Here is a 22,201-nt window from a genome sequence, read left to right as displayed (position 1 = left end):
TGTAATATTCACTTTATTTGAGTGGTCTAGAACCAAACTCAGTACCTCCAAGGTATACCTGTAGTTGGAAATCAGTTGCCTTATCCAAGGCTTCATGAGGTAAGTTGGGAAAAGTAGTGCTAATGCTGAAACAATGGGCAAGTGGAGCCCTTCCTCATTAGAGAACTAATCATTTTACCAAATATAAACCATAATGGAAGCTTTCTTCTGGAAGTATAATTTGGAATTCAGTATTTAAATGTATATTGTGTTGTAAAAGTTATCTTTGATAGTTTTATGTCACTTCTTACTGTTGGAGTAGAGAATTAGGTTCATAGTTTGACTGAGTCCATCTGATGCCAGGCAGAAATATTAAAAACAAGCACAGCATCATTTCATCTTTGTTCACCTTGATGGGGTAATTTATAGACATAATTATACTATCTATGCAAGATATAAAACTACAGATCCAGTTGTAAGTTGGGTGGGGGTATAATTTCAACTATAGAGATGGAATTCTATACACTATCATTCAATGGTTACAGTGAAACAAAATTCTACCTTTTGAATTTTCTAGTGGTATGGCCATTCCATCCTTTGGGTTTGGGGATTCAATTTACCGAATTTGGTTCCATTGATCAAGTTCCTGTATATCCTTTGAAAATTTCCTGTATGGAATAATGTTTTTCAATATTAGAATCATCAGAGCTAACTTCAGAAAACATGGTTCACTATTGTATGTTGGCTCTCTGGCTGCTCCCAGCTGTGAGACACCTGTTTACCCCTGAGAACACTGAGTTGATCTACCTATTAGATGTTAGTGATCTAATGACATTTTGCAAATGAGAATCAACTGAGTGGACATAAGCAGATCTTACCAGTGAATCATTCCATGTTCAGATAGTTTAACTGCTGCTTTTTGAAACTAAATGTGAGGGCAGTCAGACCACATGCTTCCTTATATGGTCTCACTAGACAAAGCTATAGATTCATTTCCTTTTGGGGACAATAGCTTTATTTTAGCTATACCTGTAACTCAGATCATCTATTTTACAAGGGAATATTAAAAGATTTTCTCAAGGAGGAGGACTGGTTGAGAGGGAATAGATAAGTTAATGCAAATTTAACTTCTTTTGGGAACAGGTACAGGATAATTGATGATTCATCAGTGAAGAACTTTATGTTTTACAAAGTGCTTTCATGTTTTTTTTCCATTTGATGCATAGAACAATAATATGAGTTTTTTTTTATTTCTGTATTACAGAAGAACAATCTGAGACTCAAGAAATTTGGTAATTTGTCACAGTTTAGTTGTAAGAGAACAAAAGCACCTAGAACTCCTCTTGACTCCTCTGTTGCCTCTTTTTACTAAATCATGTCTATCGAATAAAAATAAACAATCTACTCATCAAACTTATTAGATTATCATGGGAAAAATAAAGGCAAAATGTATGTAATTATTTGATGACACAGAGCTGTGTATATCAACAATATAGATCATTCAGCAGCACTCTTTTCTACTCAATAGAAAGATCATTAACAAAATTACTCTAGAAATTTATTATATCTTTGCCTGCTCTGTTGAAGGAAGTAGGTAGCCACCTAGTATGGTTGAAGATTTCCAAGGATGACTCCTTGTTGCTAATTCCTACTACCAACTTGTTTAGGGACTGATTTTCCTTTGCCTGACAAATTGAAAATATTAGGTCAAAGTCACTATGACCCTGGAATGAATTACAATGCCCAAAGCCACTGTGAAATGTATGCAGTATTAACAGAGAATGGGAAGAAGAAACATGGTCTTGGAAAATTGGTGCTAGCAGGGATGATTAGCTATGCTAAAGGGAGTGGTATCAGATCGAACAAACATAAAATGATATCAGGGATCAGACATGCTTTGCTGGAGCATGAGCAGGATATATTTGGAGCAGGAGGTATGTGAACTGAACATAAATCTTCATGTTTAGAGCTTTACAGCTTTTCCTGAGGCTAGTCCTGGATAGGTTTAATTGTTAACTTTCTCTTTTATTTTTACTTGATGATTTGCAGGTCAGATTTATTTCAAAGTCCAAAGTTTGTTCTGTCTCCCCTGCTGCAAGCTCAACCTGCAAACTGAAGACTCAAGCTGTGTCCTTTCTGCCTATCATAATTTGTAAAGCAAAATTTGTAATCTATACACGAAAATTCTGTATGGGACATGAACAGCATTCAGCATTTCTTTCTGAGTATTTGTTTTGGTTGTGAGTAAAGCAGTTCTTTAAAGCAGGGGTCCCCCAACGTATGGTGAGTATAATTATTTGTATAATTATTTCATTATATATTACAATGTAATAATAATAGATATAAAGTACCCAATAATTGTAATGTGCCTGAATCATCCCAAAAGCATCCCTACCCTCAGTCTGTGGAAAAATTATCTTCCATGAAAATGGTCCCTGGTGCCAAAAAGGTTGGGGACTGCTGCTCTAAAGGAAGAAGGTTGAAGGTGAATCTGATGGTAAGGAAAGGTGTGAGATTCAGTGTTTATCAATGAAGATAACATAATCTGTATCATAGGCACCCCCCTCCATCCCAGTCTCACCCCATCCCCCATACCCAACTATTACTCTTTCCCCTAAGGCATATTTTTCCAATTGATTTTGTCAGTGTGCCCTCAGGACAATAAGGAACAGTAATATTATAGATGAATCTATTGATACTTATGACTGAGTAATAATTATTATATGGTTTTGTTATCTACAAGTAAAATGTTGTTTGAATATTTCCATGGTCACAATCATGTGTCAATTTTAAGTAGAAAAATAGTGATATACTTTCAGAATAAATCTAAACTTCAAGGAAACTTACTCATAGTATTATTAATATTAGCATAAAATGATGCTTGCCAGGGAATGAAGAGCCTTTCCAAAGCTTCCATCCACCAGAAGGGCATTGCCATGCTCAGACTTCAGCATTGGTATATTGTTTAGGTCATTTCAAGGGAAAATGACAAAATTAGATCTGAGCTTTCTTTCCTTTAAACCCTGTTAAATTTCTGAGCTACTGATTAGGCCTTTACATAAATGTAAATGCTTAAATACCTTAAATACTACACAATTGTAGTTTATAATTATTCATTATTGTTCCTATACCAAAACACACTTATCTTGACTGTGACCTCCTGGGAGTTCATTTTTAAAAAATTAACCAAACCATCTAAGCATCTCAGGTAACTCTAGTGAAACCAATTTAGAGACAGGTGTTTGGGAACCACTTGAACAGATGATCTCCAGCTTATGACCTAATTGATTCCTGGATTGTTAAAACACAAGCTCATTATAAATCAGACATTTATTTCCTGTAGCCACAATTTGTACTCCATTACTAGAAATCCATTTCATACCTTTAAATACCAAAATTATCTTCAAAATAAATAGAAATAATCAAAAATATATGCTTTAACAAGCACGTCTTAAGTATATTAAACAAAACTCTTAATTGGAAAGTATATTCTAAATATTTTGTGAAAATTTTCAGAATTGACTAAAATGCCTGAAGTGTCTTAGAATAGTTCAAAGAGTTTGGATTGAAGATGACTCCTTTTCTTTTTGGTAAATCTTTCAGAAATGATTGTTTTTAGGCATTATTCATTTCCGAAAGATCTTTAAATTACTTTCAAATTTAGAGTCCTCTGTCTAAGAATGTCACTACCAACTCAAAGCCTCTGGAGGTTAAAGTGGTAAATGCTGGGGAAGGGGCTGTTAACATGGTATTATAAAATATCCCCTGATTCCTTAATCCAAGTGCAATTACAGTTTGCTGAATCTTTATTGGATGCTAGTGCCCATATGTGTTGCCATTGGTTATAACTGTAAGACAGTTGTGGATTTGATTTTTGGTCCTTCTTTGGGGTTAGAGTGGGGTTCTCCTTTCTTATGAAAAAGTATATAAAGGAAGAAAGTTATGCATGTAGCCTATATTGGCTTCTTCAATCATCATGGAATTTATAAGTCCTATAATGGCAAAGCTTGTGCAACTAGATATTAGGAAAATAATAGATACCACAAAGACAGATCACTTCTTCAGTTTATTTTATCCAATGTCCCAACAAGAAGAAATCCATTTAAGTCTTTGTTCTGCCCTTTTACTCAGTGTAGGACCTTGGACAAATCATCTGCTCTCATAAGAACCACTTTTCTCATCTGCTAACTGGGAGTAATAATATCCTCTTTACCTACCTCAAAGAGATCATGTATTATTCACAAGACAAAATCCTCAAAATGAAATGTAGGTTATTTTTATGTACTCAGACATAAATGCATAAAAGTGAATGGAAATTATTAGGAATATGATATTTCATAATGCATCTGAATTAATTTTTCTTTAAAGCTTTGATCATTTGGAAATGGAATTATTATGGAATTTCCCCTTCAGCCAGTTAACAACAACAAAGGAATCATTCTTAGACATATTCATTATTATTGTTATTATTGTTATTTTTAGAGATGGAGTCTCATTATGTTGTACAGGCTAGACTCAAACTCCTGGGCTCAAATGATCCTCCTGCTTCAACCTCTGAGTAGTTGTCCGTTTTTTTTGTGTGTGTGTGCTCCACCCTAGTAGTTGTTAGTTTAATTATTAATTTGTCAATGCATCTCCTATTAACTCCTGCATGTCAATAAAGGATACCTTTGAAATAGGCTTCAAAGAAGTCTTCTCCAGCTGTAGAATATAGTTGTCTGTTTTGTGAAAACTATACTGATTTTTTGAAGTGTTATTTCTTTTGTTCAGGAGGAAAAGAGTATAGCCAAGAAAACAAATGAGATTAAAAAATAAGTGTCTAATGGCTTCAAATAAAATGGACAAGGAAGGCAATTTACAAGTTATGTTGTACTGACAGCATCCAGTTTTCTGGATGAGTCAGGCAACATAAAGCTTTCTATTGTCCCAAATAATAACAATAAAGGGATTTGAGTGCCTGAATTGTTCCCCTCCTTCCCCATAGCATCATAAATGATGCTACTTTTCCTTATAAATGGAGAAAGGGTACAAGATCACATTCTTGCCCACATTGAAACTTAATGGGAAAAAACATCGTGATAAATTTCACCACAGTGTTTATATATTCCATAATACAGAGTGTTTCCTAGCCAAGAGCATATTTCTCAAAGTTCTAGTGGAATGAATCAGACTTTGCAGACAGGTTAAAATCTTCCAACACTTCTTAGCTACATATCCTTGGGCAACTCATTTATCTCTTTGAGTCACAATTTTAAAAGTTTAATGGAAATACAAACACCTGTTTTAAGGGTATTATGTACAGATAGTACATTCTCTCATAACATAAGGTGGAAATTATTTTTTACAATTTTCAGAAGAGAAAATTGAATCTCAGGGAAGTTAAAATATGTCTCATAGTCATGGTTTCTCAGTCTCAGCATTATTGACACATTTTGGATCAGATAATTTATTGTGAGGGGCTGTCCTTTGCATTGTAGAATGTTTAGGAGCGTCCCTAGTTTCTACCCACTAAACACCAGTGGCAACCTCCCACCACAGTCATGTTAATCCAAAATGTCCTCAGACATTGCCAAACATCCTCTAGGAAAAAATTGCCTCTGGTTGAGAATCACTGAGCTAGATTCTTCTATTGTATCTGAATTTTCAATACCTATCATGTTACCTTGCAGATAGTAGGTATTTAATAAATATGTTAATGTGTTTGTAACTGGGTTTGGTTGGCAAGTAAATACCACTAAAAGCCATATGGACTTTCAAACTCTTATCTATGGGTAGAATATTACATTCACATGCTTTGGCATAATGTCCACTCATAATTTAAATAAAATTTGTTTAAATTATACTTACCTTTTCTAAACAGATGGACTTCAGCCAAGTAAAGTACTGGATAAATAAAAAGTTTATTTACTCTTTTCATATGCTTTTAAAATATATGTCTTAATGTTTTCATATTTATTAACTAAATTTATATGACAGATACTATGATGATTCATTTTCTACACCTCAGCAAATGACAATCCATACAGTGCATTAAATTTTGATATAATTTGATTTGTATGGCATGACCTGCTTTAAAGATTTTCTTTTCATAAGTTAATTATTGTTTCAATGAAAAGTTTTTATAAACTTGGCAGCTTATTTTAAATAAGCCTTACATTATTAAATTGTTAGATGTTTTTAATTAAACTAATTTTCACATTGACAGAGAGGAAGGTATGATGATTTACCCAGGATTGAAAAGTCTTTGTAACAGTATGAAAGAATTTGCATATGCCATATTGGGAACCGTGTTATATTATGCTATCCTGAATCCTGAAAGGATATATTGAAAAATTGTGTTATAAATTACTGATGCTGAAATAATGTGAAAATATCACTGGAAAATTAATAACATAACCTTTATTTCTGTAACAGTAAATTTGGTGGAATACAGAGCAGTGTTTCAAGCTATAGAAAATAGCTCTTTTAAGATTTTTTTCTTGATTCTCTGATTTTACCTGGAAGGTTCTAATCATTTGTTTTTGGGGGTTTTCCAAGGGATGAGTAGAGTTCCTGACATGCAGCAGGCATTCAGTAAATATTTTTTAGTCTTCTTGGATTGTTCACTCTCTCTTATTGACTCTTCCCATCCCCAGTGTCCTATTGATTGCCAAATTCTGACCATTGAGCTTCCATCCTTACTGCCATTACCTTAGTTCACATGACCCTAGTTCATATTCCCTTCCCACTGAAGGTCACCCTGCCTCAAGTCATGTGCCCCTCCACTCCATTGTCTACAGACCAATGGTATCTATTTGAAACATACGCGATTAAATTATTTCTTCCACTCACTACCATTCAATACCTCCCCATTTCCTTTAAGACAAAGTCTAAATTCTAGTATGATCAGTGATGCTTTTTCTGACCTGGCTTCTACCTTCCCATCTTCCTTCTTTATGCTTCTTGAATTTCATACTGAGCTACTTACAGCAGCTCCTCTAGCACCATTCTCTCTCCTCTCCAAATGTACGTACATACTTCTCTTTCTGTCTAGAATCCCATCGGCAATTCAGGTAGCTCACTTTTTTTCACTTCTTTTGAACTCACTAGGCATTGCCTCAGACTATCTTGCCTTGACTTTTCTAGTGTGGGTTACGACCTGTCATGACATTTTTGGCAATGTACTGTAATTGGCTATTTACTTATTTACTTATTATGGCTATTTACTTATTATGGCTATTACTCAGTTGTAGACTCCTTGAGGGCAAGATATGTGTCCTGTTCATCACTGAATCCTGATTACCAGAGAGCCAACTCAGTTAATAAATTCAAATTCTTGTAAATTGTGCTGCAATAAACATTTGAGTATAAGTGTCTTTTTGGTAAAATGGCTTTTTTTCCCTTTGGGTAAATACCCAGTAGTGGGATTGCTGGAAATAGTAGATCTACTTTTAGTTCTTTGAGGTATCTCCATACTGTTTTCCATAGAGGTTGTACTAATTTGAAGTCCTACTGACAGTGTATACGTTTTGTAACAACCTGGTTGAAACTGGAGACCATTCCCCTAAGTGAAGTATTGCAAGAATGGAAAAACAAACACCACATGTACTCACTATTAAATTGGAACTAACCGATCAGCACTCATGCGCACATAAGGATGTAAAAGTCAATGGAAATCAAGCAGGTAGGAGTGAGGAAGGGATGGGCGGGGTGAAATCATACCTAACAGGTATAATGTACACTATCTGGGGGATGAGCACACTTATACTTTGACTCAAGCGATACAAAAGTTTAATTCATGTAACCAAAACATTTATACTCCCTTAACATTCTGAAATAAAAAAAATTCAAGTTCTTCTTCTTCTGTTCCAGATTAGCATAAGAGGATATACTTACTCTGAACACAATATGTTCAGCTTGATTTTCTGGACTCTAGAGGTTGGTGTCAAGGACAGTAAAAATGATTCTATTGTGTTGAGTGATCTTATCCTGTGAATGGAATAATAATCTGTTGTAGGGAGGTGATGACATATTTGCATATGTCAAAATTATGCTGTTTGTCTAGCTGACTGCCCTGTGGAAGGAAATTATTCATCTTAGAGTAAAAATATGTGGGCATGCTCTAAGACAGCATTGTCCAGTAGCAATATAATGTGAGCTACATATGTAATTTAAAAATTTCTAGTAGCCACATTAGAAAAGTAAAAAGGAACAGGTGAAATTAATTTTATCAATAAATTTTATTTAACTCATTATATTCCAAATATTGTCATCACAACATGTAATCAATATAAAAATCCTTAATGAGATATTTTATATTCTTTTTGTACTTGATCTTTGAAATATGGTATATGTTTTATACTTATAGCACATCTCAATTTAGATTAGCTATATCTCTAGAGCTCAAGAGTGACATATGGCTAGTAGCTACCATATTGGAGCTTAAGTAGAACATGTTAACTTAGAATAGGACTGCAAATAGTTCCAGGGTTTCCCTTTAGGATTCTTGATGCTGTGATGAGATAATGTCTTTCCTTCCATGAAGGAGACAATAATGAATAGGTCTTAGAGAAGAATAATAAGAAGAGTGAGGAAATACACATGAATGGCATTACATTTAGTAGATCTCAAGAAGCAAGATCCAAATAGAGAAAGTTCTCTTAATTGTGCTTAACCAAAGGTGAGATGGTCTGACATAGCACTTCCTAGACCGTGTGAGATGCCAACAGGGGTTCCAGGGAAAAGGGTTAAATGGCCAAATATGTCTGACGAATAATGGGTTAAATAGGTGGAGCAGGGTTTTTTTTTTTTACTGAATGATTTATGATAATCTTTAAAAAGAAATATATTTAAAAAATTATACAAGTACTTCATGAATAGATTCACTTAAAAAAATTAAGGTATTATAAAATCTCTCCTGGATGCCAATCTAATCCCATTTCCCAATCCAGAGATAAGTATCATCCCAAATTCTGTTGCTATACTGGAAAATATCTTTCCAGATTTTTTTCTATACATTTACAAACACACGTGTACTTAGGTATATTTATAGTGTTTTCTTTTGTTGTATCATACCATAATTGTGTTGCTTTTTGCTTTTTTCAATTAATATATCTTGGAGTTTCTTATTAAATATGTGTATGCACATGCGCGCGTGCGTGCACACACACACATAGAGCCAATCAGGGTTTGGGCATGAAATAGAATGAAATTCAAATGGTTCATGAGACTTTAGTGATGAGTCTAACACAGAAGAATGAGCAGGGTTGAAGGAACTAACTTGCAAGAGTGAGCCACCCAGAGATGGGCAACAGGAGGAGCTGTTAGTAGCCCTCGCTTGAAGGAGAAAGAAGAGGAAATAAGAGCTGGATGTCCAATGGAAGCTTAAGTCTTAGAGGGATTTAGCTATGACCAGAAATGAGGTACCAAACAAGGAGAAAACAGGTAAGAAATGGTCTGACCTGTCTTTCTTCCTGTCTTCTGCTGGTGTTTCCTGTTGGCTGAATATCATGGAAAGCCAGCATGTGATGGGGCCTACATAATGCAGTTTACAGGGTCCAATCTCTCAGGGAACATTGCAGGGCAGAGAAAGGCAGAGACTGTCTCTTGGGATGGGGAAGTAATATAGAATAATAAGAACTCCTTTCTTATTGGTTTTGCTACTATATAACCTTTCATAGATGGATGTACTCTATTTGGCTATTTGACTTGTAATGAATAATTAGGCTACTTATAGTTTTACATTTTTATGAACACTGCTACAGTGGACATTTTTGTATCTATCTCTTGTAAACATTCATAAGTGTTTCTCTAGGATAGATACTAAGCAGTAAAACTATAGGTCATAAAGATTGTACATTATAGATTTTAATAGACAGTTGTCATCATTGTTTTCCAAAGTTGTTATAGCATTTTCCAGCCATCAGTGTGTGAGAATACCTGTGTCCTCATACAGTTGGCAGTACTTGAGATCAGAGATTCTAGAACTTTTCTTAGCTATTTGACCTTGGAACTCTTTTCTCTCCTGAAATTCTAGTAACATTTTGTTTCTAGACTACATTTTGAGAGACATTGATTTACTGGCTAGAAGTCTTTGGAGCCATCCACTTAATAGCTGTGTGGCCTTGATCAAGTTTCTTAGCTTCTCTGAGCCTCAGTTTCCTGGAATTAATAATATCTGTTTTGTAGAGTTCTTGAGAGTATTAAATGCACTAGGGCAGAAGGTGGTAGCTAAAAAGGTGGTGGGTTGAAGAGGGAGAGGATATGTTTTAACAAGGTTTTTAAGGAAAAATTTCTTTTGCTATTTTTAAACTTTACCAAAATTTCCCTAAGGGCGGAGGAAGGTCACCTATGCCACGGGGTTCTGAAGTTGTGATTGTCGAAGCTATCCAACACACTTGTGAAGTGGTTTTACCTTTAAAAAATCATATAAATATTATTTTCAAACCAGTAATTTATACTTTTTCAAGGTATAAAATAAATATATTTTTAATTGTCAGCTAGTTATTTTTATGTAAAGTCTTTGTACAAAATTTTTGAATAAGAGGATATGCCTTCTTTACCATATAGTTTCAAGTAAATTGCTATTTATGCTACATTAAGGGGCTCAGCCAGGAACAGTGACGTTATATTTATTTAAAAATTACTTTTGAGCATTTATTAAATGCAAGGCACTATGCTAGAAATTGGGATTAAAGTTTTTGTCCTTAAGGAACTTATAGTTTAGTGGTATAGGTAGATAACAAGTAAATAAACACAGAAGGAAAATGACTACAAAGTATGATATTTATTCTGAAGGATCTTGTAAAGAATCTATATAGTGGACTGGAGGGGGACTATTTTGAATACATTTTTCTAAAGAATTATCATTTTAGCTGAGTACTGAAGGACAAGAATGAGCCAGCCACTCTAGGAAGTGGGGGAAGGGCATTCTAGGAAAAGGGAACTGTAAGAATAAGGGTTCCAGGTGGAAGAAGTTCTTGGCACATTCGAGAAACAGAAAAGAGAATTGTTTGTTGCACAGTAGATACTTGGAGTGGTCTTATGAGATATGGAAGGAGTAGGCAGAAGCCAGATGATGTGAGGTTTTATAAGTTATGGTAAGGCATTTGAATTTTATTCTATGAGCAATCTAAAGACAGTAACGTTTCTAGTTAGGGGAGTGATATGATTTGAATTTAAAAATCATTCTGGATATCATATGAATAATGGATCAGAGAGGGGAAGAGAGAGACCAGTTAGAAGGCAGCTTGGAGGAGGATGTGGGAGGAGAATGTAGAGGTAGGTGGATTTGGAAAATATTTTGGAAGCATAATTGACAGGATTTTGTAATAGATTGAATGGAGTAGATGAGAAGAAGGAAGGAGTCAAAAATGGCATAAGTTTTGAACTTGAGCAAGTGGAGTCAATGGTAGTGTCATTTGCTGAAATAGAGAAGATTTGGAAGAGAAAGCTTGAGCTTCTTTCAGGCATATCCAGTGAGAAATGACTGTTAAAATACCCACAGTGTTATCTCAGGAAGTTGAAAATTACAGGTGGGTAGAAGGAGTCATTAGCTCAGGGGGTCTAGCCACCTGGAGGGGATGTTAAAACACTAATTGCTGACATTAAATCCAGAGTTTCTAATACAGAAGCTCTGGAAAATATGCATTTCTAACAAGTTCCCAGGTGATGCTGATGTCCTGGGACCACACTTTGAGAACCACTAAATTAACATGAAAGTGAATGAGATCACCTAAAAAGAGAATGTAGATAAGGAGACAAAAAGAATATAGGATCAGGCCTGGGACCTTCAGAATTTAGATGCTTAGAAAGAGAATTATCTAATTTTTGAAATTATCCTCTGAGAAAGTTTTCTTCCAAACCTCAAGCAAACTTATTTCTCTGGGTTCCTAGCAGCTAGAAAGTACAAGTCCAGAACTTTAGAGTAATAATTAAAGAATTTTAGCAGTTTGAATAACCTTCATCAAAAAAAATGATTCATTTGTAGTAAAAATAGGCATCATTATTTATTTCATTGCATTTTTATCCTTTGAAAAAATTATCTAAGTAGAATTTCTTAGCCGAACAGTATGGAAATAGCCAGAATACTTTGCCTGCCCCAGGTATATTGAACAAATAGAAGTTTTGTCTTTTGTTTTGCAAAAGGGTTAGAGGTAATATTTTCCTGTTTTACCAGAAACCAATGAAGGAATCCTGTTGCTTTAATGCCTGTTTTTCTCCTGTGCAGAATATTTGTTCAATTTCTTTCCAGCTGGATGTGATATATTAAAATCAACCAGAATAGCATAAATTTCTCATTAAGGGGCATAATTCATAATGGATATGTTGGCAGAAATAAAATATTTAATCAACTATTTAAAATAAATCCAAATCAGTGATTATTACACTGATTACAAAGGAAGTATCTTGTTATGTAGAATAGAATATTTATGAATATGTGTTTTCTATCATTTTGGATACTGATAATGCACTTATAAAATGCTTCAGATTGATTAAAGTTTCTCTGCCCTGAAGGACCAGTTTTAGTTACTAAATTTCTCATTATCCTCATCTCTTTCATGTGCAAGCTTAAAGGAAATAGAACATTTCTATAGTGACTGCTGGCCATAAAAAGTCATTAGAAAACTTAAAACATTGAAATGGATAATAGAAAAAACTCTATGTAGATGTAAATAAACTTTGCTTTTAAATTCTCTATATCATATGCTTTATTTTCTAATTAGAGATAACCGTAACTACAGGAAAGTAACAAAAAAATGTTTCATTATCTCTATTTTATCAGGTTGTTTTTAGCTATTTCAGATTTTTTTTTTAAAAAAATCCTGGTATATTAAAGTCTTTTGTAGCAGTTATCAAAACATCAATGTAGACAGGTTTCCTAATTTAGTCTGAGGTTGTCCTTATAATTTGATATCCTTTAATTTCTTGGAGACACTTGGATGACTTGTAATCATGGGATCTAGTCTCACAGTGAAATGGTGATCACCCACATTTTGTAGAAAAATGCTGTGGCTTGGTAGGGAGTCTGGCTGAAAGTTATAGGAGGCTTTCTTTTAGTTTGAATGAGGTTTTAAATAACACACAGAAGTGGTCAAAATATACATGACCAATTTCTGTATAGACTTGAGTTCTCTGCTAATTTATTGCTAATATAATGCTAAGGAAAATTTATGAAGTCCACAAGGCAGAAGCACCATAGGCAAGCACAGTAGAAATCTATGCTCCTTCTCCATCTCTAAAATAGTCCCTCCTAGCCCCGTTGGCATTTGAAAGTATATCATTATACATATATTTATTTCTCTGTATTAAGATATCACATATGCAAAAATCTTTTTTTATTTGACACATAATAAATTCTGTTCAGTAATATTTTACACAAATGTGTTGTCAAACACTGTAAAAATTGTTGAGAATACAAAATTGAATGAGGTAACATCTTTGTTAATTTGTTCACTGTCCAGGAAGGAAATATAGACATGTTAAAAATTGTTCAATGAACTTTCATATGTGCTGTGCTAGAAGGGCAGAATATTGTGAGGGCACAAATGAGGGAATGACATGCCATATTTGTTAAGATGTTTAGAAAAATTCTTTGCTTCATAGAGGAAATGATAATTGGATGTTGAAGGATTAATAGATATCTTCCAAGTAGACAGGAAGCTAGAGTATCCTAGATAAGAAGAGCCTTGTAATTTGGAAGGCCTAGAGCTGGAAAGTAAATTGCAGGCAGTTGGGCATAGGTGGAATGAAGCGTGAAAGTAAAGAGGTGGTGAGGCAAGGACAAGAAGTGAAATAAAATGGGAGTGTAGCTAGGGGGTTGAGAAACATTTTATACCATGAGAAGAAGACATTTGGGACTTTATCCCATTATTAAATGTGGGGGGCATAGAATGGTTTTAATCAGGGAAATGATGTGATCAGATTTGTGTCTTAGATAATTTTTGTCATATTACAGAAGATGGAATCGATGGAAAGACTCTGGAGACAGAGAGACCATTAGAGCCTCATTGCAGCAGCTGAGCTCAGATAGGAGAGGACTTGGACTAAGACAGTATCAGGAGCAGTGAGAGGAGGGGAGCAATTGGGATTTGGGTAGTGCCATTCACAGAGATAAGGAGCACATCAGCAGGTACAGTTTGGAAAGAAAGATGATTTCATTTGGGGCCGTGTTGAAGCTCAGGTGTTTGTGGATAAGCATGCACACAAGAGGCACTTGAACTAGATGAGTTGAATAATTGAATGAATAACTAACTACATGAGAATGGAGCTAGAAAAAAAGTCTGGGCTGGAGATAGAGATGTCACAAGCACACAGTTGGTAGCTGAAATCAGGAGAGAGGAGAAAATCACTTAGGGAAAACTTGTAAAGCAGGAAGAGCTGAGGGCCAAGAATAGAACCCTGAGGAACACCACTATTTAAAGAGCTGAAAAGGAGACTGAGACAATGTAGGCTGAGTGGTAGGATGGGAAACCCAGAAAGCATAAAGTCACAGAAATCAAGTGGCATGACAATGTTAATCATGAGGGAATAGTCAGCAGTTAAATACTGGAGAGAAGTCAAATGTGCAGAAACTAAAAAGATCCCATGAATCTTTCAGGAGGTAATTGACGACTTTTGTTTGAGGAAGGAGTTTAAGTAGTGGTGAAGTATGATCCTACTTGCAGTAGGTTGAAGAGTGAATAAGAGGTGAAGTGAGGGGTCACCTAGTGTAGTCTTTCTTGGAGGTGTTCTTGAGTGGTGGTGAGAGATACAGTAGAGGGTCAAGAAGAATTTATGCTCAATGGAGGACATTTTATTTAGTTTTTCAATGTTTGTTTATTTTAAGAGAAAAGAATCTTAAGAATGATTATAGGAAGAGTCTCAAGGGAAAGATGTAGAAAGAAGAGAAGTAGAAAATAAGGAGAGAAGTGCTAGTGCTGGTAAAATGATAAAGCACACACATAAGGGGTTAGCCCCAAATAGAATTTCTGCCTTCAGCACCACCATCTTCCCAAATTTAGGGATCCTTCCTGCACTATGCATTCAGTTCCAGGAACAATCTACCTAAAATAAGCACTGAACTAGGAACTAGGAGACTTGGATTCTAGTCTCACATCTTGTACCAATGAATTTTATGATCCTAAGCAAGTCACTTACCTTTTCAGGTTACTTAATTTTTAAACTATAACAATCGAGTAGGCTCTTTCCAGGTTGATCTTTCTGTTTCTTTGACCATTTTTGCATACTAAAGTATAAACATATTTGCTGATAGCTAAAATGGCATCTGTCTTCAGGTTCGTTTGTATTGTAATAGTATTCAGAACCTTTAAGAAATGTAGAACAATTTAGATTCCAGATATGAACAAGAAGTGGGGGATTTGAGAGGGCATTTGACCTTCCTGGTATCCTGGAAATCATGTCACATAGATGCTTTTCCACATGTGAGTAGAATTGGTCCTGCCTACTTGTGTTTAAGATGAGAAGTGAGCTAGGGAACAGTGGTTAACATGTGTTCCAGACCCTGGTAATGAAGGAACTTTTAAAGCTTACTGGTAGTAACAGTTGATGATAATAACATTCCTCTAAAAATTCCTTGCCAATCCAAAAAAATTGGAGTTATCCTTGATTTTTTTTCTTTTTAATTTCATCCCATATTCAGAAAACCCTGTTGGCTCTACCCATAAGATATATCTAGACTGATCGGTTCTTATTGTCTCTACTGTTACCAGCCTGGTCCCATTAAGCCACCATTATCTTTGAATTATTACAATAGTCTCCTCATTAGTATCACTGCTTCCACCCTTTCCTCCCTACAATATATTCTTCTCAAAGCAGCCAGATCATCTTATTAAATCATAAGTCAGATCATGTATTTCCTGTGCTCAAAACCTTTGCATGGCTCCCATTTTGAATAAAACGAATTCCAATGGCCTAAAAGGCTCTACATAAACTGGTTTCCCATTTGCTTTCCCAGGCACCCTCAAACCTTATGGCCTTTCACCAGATGTTTCCTCTGCTTGGAACGTGCATCACTTATATATTCAGGCTAATTCCCTCACCTCTTTCAAATCTTTGTTCAGATGTCCCCCTCCCAATGAGGCCTGACTAACCCTTCAAAATTGCATCCTGTTCTCTAGTCTCTACATTGCAATTCTGTTCCCTATCCTTTAGTTCTTATTTTCCTAAGAGCACTTGTAGCATATTATAGAATATACTTGTTTATTTTGTTTAGTATTTACTTTCTATTTCTCCCTGATAGAAAGAAATCAGAGATTTTTATGTGGTTTGTTCATTGATATATCCGATTCACTTAGAAAAGTGCCTGGCACATAGTAGACACTAATGAATATTGATTATTGGTGAATTAATGATAATATTTACTTATTTTTACTTATATTTATATAATATTTAGAGGTTTTACAACACATTCACCTTATTTTTAGGAGGTTTTAGTAAATATGGAAATGGCTTGGGGGAGGGTAACCAATAAAAACAAATGTCAGCCATATAAGTCTGAGAGATTCACCAGAGAAAGCAAAGCCCCAAGGGACTGGAAGAAAGGATATAATAGATATTTGACACACAATGACCCTAGAAAATCCAATATACCCAGGTGCTTGTGTGAGATGTTGCCAGTTGGATTAATGATTTGTTAGTTGGGGCTATAGAAAATAGGAAGATGGTTCCTATCTTCTTAGGAAGATAAGGTAAAGAAGGCATAAAAAAATAAGCATTGCCTAAGTCACAATTTCATCTATATCTGTTCCTTTTTTGGACACTATAATCAGAGAACTTTGTGTTTGGTTGGTTAAGACACCAGTTAAGAAACAGAAAAATTTATTTAAGTCATGCCAAGATTTTTGTATATGTGGTTTATGCATTGAGCATATAATAGGGAAAATACAATTTTGCAAGCAATTTGGAAACAAAAATGAATGAGAATTGATATATTGGAAGACTGGGGCCTTTTTTTTTTAGACAGGTACATTCAGTCTGTGATATATAGCCTAATGATTCCTTAGTGGTAACAGAAAAAGCTCCCAAAGAGTTTGTTTTTAAAATATTACAAACTTAGCCTAAGTGTAATAACATTGCAAATATCTGTCTTATATACCTGAGGGAGACAAAGCTGCTTGAATTTGCATCAACAAACAAATATCTTATTTCTCCCTAAAAAGATAAAATCTCCAACCAAAAAATAACCATTTACTTTTAGCTATAATAACTAGACTAGATTATGAAGCAACTAGACAACTGGGATAGATCCCTTGGGCAGAAAGAGATGATGCTGTGTGTTATAAATTCTACCTGTGGTTATCTTTTACATTTAACCATTGTAATAAAATGAAATAAAACCTGATTTTGTAACTGGAACGTGTTGTGAATGGAGATTAAAAATAGAAGAATTAGGGGCCAGGTGGCTCATGCCTGTAATTCTAGCACTCTGAGAGACTGAGGTGGGAGGGTCACTTGAGGTCAAAAGTTTGAGACCAGCCTGAACAAGAGTGAGACCCTGTCTCTATCCAAAATAGAAAAATTAGCCAGGTGTGGTGGTGCACACCTACAGTCCCAGCTACTTCAGGAAGCAGAGGCAGAAGGATCGCTGGAGCCCAAAAGTTTGAGGTTGCAGTGATCACACCGTTGTATTCTACTGGGGGCAACAGAGTGAGACTCTATGTCAAAAAAAACCCAACAAAAAAAGAGTTAGAATTCAGAATGTAGGAATATGCTACTTTATTTTTCTCCAAAATAAATCTGGATATATAAAATGTGTAGTTTGTTAGAAAGATATTAATTATATATCTAAGTATTCAGTTAGAATATAGAAAATAACAAAATCCAACAATATGTTACTAAAATAATGAATTAACTATAATATTTACTGTTGTTCTTTTCACATATATTGTAGACTAGCTTTCATTTTTAAACAGCTTTTCCATGTAAAAATATACATAACATAAAACTGTTCTTATAAGTTATTCTAAGACTTTGTTACATTTACCTGTATAGCAAATTTTTAAAAAATAGGAATTAGAAACATGTAGTGGTTTCTCCCAAGTTTAATATTTATATTGCTACAAAGACAGATGTTCAAATTATAGGATTCTTCTTGTAAGATATATTTCCTTTAACTTTAAAGATTAGTCTAACTCTAACTTTTCCATTTATAGCACCTTTAGAGCATTATTTTGTTTTTTAATTGAATCTCTAGCTCCAATTCTAGAAACTAAACATTAAATATTAACAATTCAATACTGAACTATTTAGTTATTTTAAAATAAAAATAGTTCTTTCTTCCCAATCTCTTGAAATCATACCTATTAAAAATAATGAGACCAATGAATAATTATTCCAGAAAACACTATTTAGCCTCTTACAATGGTAGCAAAATTGTCATCAAGACAGAGTATATTTGCATGTTCTAATATGTGGGCAGAAATTATCTGGAGGTAAATATAATCCTTTAAACTAAAAAATGAACGACCATTAGTAATTTAACTATGAATTTTTAAAACATTAATTATCTCAGGAAGGATTTTATATGCAATCAGCAAAATTCCTAGTGAATTTTGGGTTAAATAATAAAGCCAAGAAGTCTGGAAGAAAGTGATTTCAGGTTTGCTATTGCAGCTGGGCGATATCATTTCACTTTGTTTGCATCTGCATGTTTTCATTGACCTTCTGTTTGTGGCTTCAAGATGGCCATAGGAGCTCTAGGCAGCAAGACCACACATCAGCATCACAGGTAGAAAGACAGGGGCAGGCACACAAAACTTTCTTCTTGCAAAGTCTGTCTTTTTATCTTGGCACACACAAAAAATTTTTTTCCCCAAGAGTCTCCTAACAGATTTTCTCTGAGGCCTCACTGAATGTAACTATTGTCCCTTGGCTACCTCTAGCTCCAAGGAATATGGGAAGGAGAGTATCTAATAAAGGAAAATAGGATAATGGGATTTCTGTGACTGGTTTGTATTAATCATGGGTCATTTTCTAGGGCCAGCAAAAAGGCCTATCTTGCCTCAGATCAAGGAATCTTAGCTAGATACCTGAAAAAACTGAGATTCCCTTAGGGAAAAGTTGACAAGATACAAAGTAATATTCTTCCCTTATGCCACAGAATATGGCTAAGACCCAAAGTTGAAAATAAAATGAAACTGTATTTCATCTATTACATTACAAGACCCACCAGCAGCTGGGGCTGGCCACTGTCCTGTAAGGCTTACTGAGATGTGCCAGTTCAGAGAAGAGGAGACACCAACTCCTTGCACACTCGTAGTCATTATAGGGGGTGGAGGGAATAGCGTGATTTGGATGAATTTAGTGTTTGTGAAGAAAAGCTTTTCCTTTCTCTCTCTTTCTTCAAGGCCAAGGCAAGAAGAACTCCCAAGACAATAACTTGAAGATTGCAATGGCTACAAGAAGAGGACTGGCATTTGGTTTCCTGAATGACATCTACTCAGGTCTGCCTCTTGGATCCTTTGGTAGCACAGTTCTTGTATCCTTTGGTAGTGCAGACACAAGTGACTAAGAAAGCTCATGGAAACTACTTGTCAAATTATCTACTTTTTCTTTGCTTTCTTTTAATAGATGCTTGTTACGTGGGATCATTTTATTGACTCCTATGCTCAATAATACAGAATAGTTATTAATATGTGAGGCACAGTTGTTAGAGGTTAATGGTGATATGGTTGGGTGCTATTTTGATAGTGTTTCAGACAGGGAACCAGAAGCATCCAGATATTCTCTTCTCCCCTTCTCACTTCCCCCAAGTTTCTTTCTACATGAAGCACAAATCTAAGAAATGATAGCAGAATGAGTATCCAAGAATCACATTATCAATTATCATGCAAGGTTCCAATAACCCTCTGGTAAAGTAGAATTGAGAAATGCATTTTAGACTCAAGCCCTAAGCAGTGATTCTATTTCCCCCCCATTCCTCAGATAGTTCAGGTATGCTCAATAATGGAGAAATCAGCACAATGAAAGGTCAAAAGGAGAAAAAGTGTGAAAACAGATATCCCTACCTAGATCCATAGCCCTTGCTTGGGTTTTGATGAGGTTATAAGGAGGTCTTTCAATCAGATATGGAATTAAAATTTTAAAATTAAGAAAACTAATTCTAAAAAACTGGAATCAATGGCCGGGCGCTGTGGCTCACGCCTGTAATCCTAGCTCTTGGGAGGCCGAGGCGGGCGGATTGCTCAAGGTCAGGAGTTCAAAACCAGCCTGAGCAAGAGCGAGACCCCGTCTCTACTATAAACAGAAAGAAATTAATTGGCCAACTGATATATATATAAAAAAAACTAGCCGGGCATAGTGGCGCATGCCTGTAGTCCCAGCTACTCGGGAGGCTGAGGCAGAAGGATCACTCGAGCCCAGGAGTTTGAGGTTGCTGTGAGCTAGGCTGATGCCACGGCACTCACTCTAGCCTGGACAACAAAGTGAGACTCTGTCTCAAAAAAAAAAAAAAAAAAAAAACTGGAATCAAGCTCTGTGTAGTGACAGTATCCTAGCCAGTGAAGTTAAACTGAGGCATGATCATTGCTAATTAAAAAACTGAAATCAGAGTGTCCTAATAACTAAAAGTGGTTACAAAATTCTACAGTCTGAATACAATAGTGAGAGAATAGTTTCTCAGAAAGAAAAGGAAGGTCAAAGGAGGAAGTTTGGTTTAGCTTTATGGAAAAAAACTCCAAACTATTTCATCTTTGTAACTTAATGAATTCTCCAATAAACCAGTCTCATAGATGTGTTTATTGTGTTGTTTGTACGTGAAGTAAATTGTTGTCATATTTGTGCTGTAGTTTGTGTGTTTATATAAGTATATAGGTGTCTATGAATTAAATTATTATTAGTTATGAACTAAAAATCTAAAATAGAAAACTTATATTAAAAGACAGCACATTATTTAAAACAAGCGAAAGTGAATGGTAAAAGCCAGGCACCAAGGAATATAAGTGTGGTGAGAACTGGTGCAGTGAGTATAGAATATCAATGTTTATCCAAACACTCCAGGAAGATTACTCGTGGAGTAAGTATTATTATTATGAAGCATATATTCTCCTTATATGGTTGCTATGAGTCAATCACAGACTTATTTTGAGCTTTCTAGCAGCCATTGTAAAGAAGAAGCATATTTTGATATTTGATTCAAGGTGTCATAAGACAGAAGCTACGCAGTTGCTTAAAAATATAGTCATCATTAATATTAATAGTAAGACCATAAAGAGATGTCCCCTGAATGTCTCAAAATAACACTGTGTACTATAAACAAGAATTCTTTTAACATCATCCTTGTTGAGAAGCTAGTGACGAGTTTCCAAAGGCTGTATAAAGAAATAAAAATTTGGACGAAGTAGTTATGATAGCCACAGGCTACAAATTAAGTAGATTATGTAATTACACAGACTATGAAAATAAGTGTATCACCTAAGACAAACAGTGTACCCTGTTGTGGTTTTTTTTGGGGGGGGGAGGAACCCACAAGATTTTTTCATGGCTCCTGATTCTGTGTTTGAATGCCAGGCTCATTTGAAATTAATGAAATCATAAGCAGGCTGACATTTTCACTGTAGTTTCCTCTTAAAGGAGAAAATTGTGTGTTGTTAATAGAATATATAATCTAATTTTGAAAAGAATGAAGATCACCTGGCTTTTGTTTAGAATAAAATATTAATTTATTTGCTATTTCTAGTTCTTCAAGCTTAACTGATCAAAATAAAAAATATGTGGTTATGATAGTCATTGATTACTGCAAAAGTATTTGGAATATATATAAAAGTAGGCTTTTAATAAATATTTGTCAAATGAATGCATGAATGGGTGATATTTTGCTTTTAGTCATTCAATGGACTGACTCCTGGCCTTTCTGCCTGTTGTGTCCTATTATTTATGCCTATTATGTTCAGGACAAAATTTGAGCACTTCCTATTGAAACTGAGACATTTAGCAATATTATTGTAATGCTTTAAAATGGTATATAAAATAATACCATTTTTAATAACATGGATGCAGGACAGGTATGTGAGTACACAGCAACTCTTTTATTTTTAGCCTTCAGAGTGAAATCAATGATTACAATAAGGACCTGACCCCAAATTAAGAACTGAAAATACTTAGTAACCAGTTATTAAGAGCAACATAAATACAGAAGCTATTTTCTTTAGCAAACTGTGTCTATGTTGAAATCTGTAATTGGCAAAAACAAAGTAGAACAAAATTACATGCACAGGGGAAAATAGTCAGTCAGTTGCAACTCCTT

At 34.9% G+C, this 22,201-nt stretch overlaps 1 protein-coding gene and 1 pseudogene across 6 annotated transcripts in view; both read left to right on the top strand.

The window, feature by feature from the left end:
* Positions 1–1,949: 1,949 nt before the first annotated feature.
* GRM1 (glutamate metabotropic receptor 1) overlaps positions 1,950–22,201 on the top strand; it is a 423,752-nt gene continuing 403,500 nt past the window's right edge. For 4 of the 6 annotated variants that reach the window (XM_076002883.1, XM_020287254.2, XM_076002885.1 and 1 more), the window contains exons 1-2: positions 1,950–2,262; positions 19,305–19,400. The gene's annotated coding sequence lies outside the window, so the exon portion shown is untranslated. The remainder of the gene's footprint in view (positions 2,263–19,304; positions 19,401–22,201) is intronic. The other 2 variants (XM_076002887.1, XM_076002886.1) reach the window with 1 other exon arrangement.
* On the top strand, positions 20,428–20,559 carry LOC142871183 (uncharacterized; annotated as a pseudogene).

This window comes from Microcebus murinus, chromosome 5, assembly GCF_040939455.1.
Source record: "Microcebus murinus isolate Inina chromosome 5, M.murinus_Inina_mat1.0, whole genome shotgun sequence".
Taxonomy (NCBI): Eukaryota; Metazoa; Chordata; class Mammalia; order Primates; family Cheirogaleidae; genus Microcebus; species Microcebus murinus.
Note: the sequence above shows the minus strand (reverse complement) of the source record. Positions and strands in the feature narration are given on the sequence as shown.